We start from the raw sequence: 2,969 nt of genomic DNA on the forward strand, positions 1-2,969 counted from the left end.
TGGTTTGAAAGTAGCATAGTTGGGATGGACAGTAGCTAGCACATTGGTTTGATAGAAGCATAGTTGGGATGGACAGTAGCTAGCACAGTGGTTTGATAGTAGCATAGTTGGGATGTACAGTAGCTAGCACATAGTTTTGATAGTAAAATAGTTGGGATGGACAGTAGCTAGCACATTGTTTTGATAGCATAGTTGGGATGTACAGTAGCTAGCACATTGGTTTGATGGTAGCATAGTTGTGATGTACAGTAGCCAGCACATTGGTTTGATAGTAGCATAGTTGGGATGTACAGTAGCTAGCACATTGGTTTGATAGTAGCATAGCTGGGATGTACAGTAGCTAGCACATTGGTTTGATAGTAGGATGAACAGTAGCTACCACATTGGTTTGATAGTAGCATAGCTGGGATGTACAGTAGCTAGCACATTGGTTTGCTATTAGCATAGTTGGGATGTACAGTAGCTAGCACATAGGTTTGATAGTAGGATGAACAGTAGCTACCACATTGGTTTGATAGCAGCATAGCTGGGATGTACAGTAGCTAGCACATTGGTTTGATAGTAGGATGTACAGTAGCTAGCACATTGGTTTGATAGTAGCTAAGTTGGGATGTACAGTAGCTAGCACATTGGTTTGATAGTAGCATAGTTGGGATGTACAGTAGCTAGCACATTGGTTTGAAAGAAGCATAGTTGGGATGGACAGTAGCTAGCACAGTGGTTTGATAGTAGCATAGTTGGGATGTACAGTAGCTAGCACATAGTTTTGATAGTAGCATAGTTGGGATGGACAGTATCTAGCACATTGGTTTGATAGTAGCATAGCTGGGATGTACAGTAGCTAGCACATTGGTTTGATAGTAGCATAGTTGGGATGGACAGTAGCTAGCACATTGGTTTGATAGTAGGATGTACAGTAGCTAGCACATTGGTTTGATAGTAGCATAGTTGGGATGTACAGTAGCTAGCACATTGGTTTGATATTAGCATAGTTGGGATGTACAGTAGCTAGCACATAGGTTTGATGGAACATGGCATCAGGACGAGTAAGATGGCTTGGGATGGACAGTAGCTAGCACATTGTTTTGATAGTAGCATAGTTGGGATGTACAGTAGCTAGCACATTGTTTTGATAGCATAGTTGGGATGTACAGTAGCTAGCACATTGGTTTGATGGTAGCATAGTTGTGATGTACAGTAGCCAGCACATTGGTTTGATAGTAGCATAGTTGGGATGTACAGTAGCTAGCACATTGGTTTGATAGAAGCATAGTTGGGATGGACAGTAGCTAGCACAGTGGTTTGATAGTAGCATAGTTGGGATGTACAGTAGCTAGCACATAGTTTTGATAGTAGCATAGTTGGGATGGACAGTATCTAGCACATTGGTTTGATAGTAGCATAGCTGGGATGTACAGTAGCTAGCACATTGGTTTGATAGTAGCATAGTTGGGATGGACAGTAGCTAGCACATTGGTTTGATAGTAGGATGTACAGTAGCTAGCACATTGGTTTGATAGTAGCATAGTTGGGATGTACAGTAGCTAGCACATTGGTTTGATATTAGCATAGTTGGGATGTACAGTAGCTAGCACATAGGTTTGATGGAACATGGCATCAGGACGAGTAAGATGGCTTGGGATGGACAGTAGCTAGCACATTGTTTTGATAGTAGCATAGTTGGGATGTACAGTAGCTAGCACATTGTTTTGATAGCATAGTTGGGATGTACAGTAGCTAGCACATTGGTTTGATGGTAGCATAGTTGTGATGTACAGTAGCCAGCACATTGGTTTGATAGTAGCATAGTTGGGATGTACAGTAGCTAGCACATTGGTTTGATAGTAGCATAGTTGGGATGTACAGTAGCTAGAACATTGGTTTGATAGTAGCATAGTTGGGATGTACAGTAGCTAGCACATTGGTTTGATAGTAGCATAGTTGGGATGTACAGTAGCTAGCACATTGGTTTGATTGTAGCATAGTTGGGATGTACAGTAGCTAGCACATAGGTTTGATAGCATAGTTGGGATGTACAGTAGCTAGCACATTGGTTTGATAGTAGCATAGTTGGGATGTACAGTATCTAGCACATTGGTTTGATAGTAGCATAGCTGGGATGTACAGTAGCTAGCACATTGGTTTGATAGTAGCATAGTTGGGATGGACAGTAGCTAGCACATTGGTTTGATAGTAGGATGTACAGTAGCTAGCACATTGGTTTGATAGTAGCATAGTTGGGATGTACAGTAGCTAGCACATTGGTTTGATATTAGCATAGTTGGGATGTACAGTAGCTAGCACATAGGTTTGATGGAACATGGCATCAGGACGAGTAAGATGGCTTGGGATGGACAGTAGCTAGCACATTGTTTTGATAGTAGCATAGTTGGGATGTACAGTAGCTAGCACATAGTTTTGATAGCATAGTTGGGATGTACAGTAGCTAGCACATTGGTTTGATAGTAGCATAGTTGGGATGTACAGTAGCTAGAACATTGGTTTGATAGTAGCATAGTTGGGATGTACATTAGCTAGAACATTGGTTTGATAGTAGCATAGTTGGGATGTACAGTAGCTAGCACATTGGTTTGATAGTAGCATAGTTGGGATGTACAGTAGCTAGCACATTGGTTTGATAGTAGGATGTACAGTAGCTAGCACATTGGTTTGATAGTAGCAAAGTTGGGATGTACAGTAGGTAGCACATTGGTTTGATAGTAGCATAGTTGGGATGTACAGTAGCTAGCACATTGGTTTGATAGTAGCATAGTTGGGATGGACAGTAGCTAGCACATTGGTTTGATAGAAGCATAGTTGGGATGGACAGTAGCTAGCACAGTGGTTTGATAGTAGCATAGTTGGGATGTACAGTAGCTAGCACATAGTTTTGATAGTAGCATAGTTGGGATGGACAGTAGCTAGCACATTGTTTTGATAGTAGCATAGTTGGGATGTACAGTAGCTAG

Source organism: Borostomias antarcticus (genome assembly GCF_949987555.1).
Source record: "Borostomias antarcticus genome assembly, chromosome: 15".
In the NCBI taxonomy this organism is placed as follows: domain Eukaryota; kingdom Metazoa; phylum Chordata; class Actinopteri; order Stomiiformes; family Stomiidae; genus Borostomias; species Borostomias antarcticus.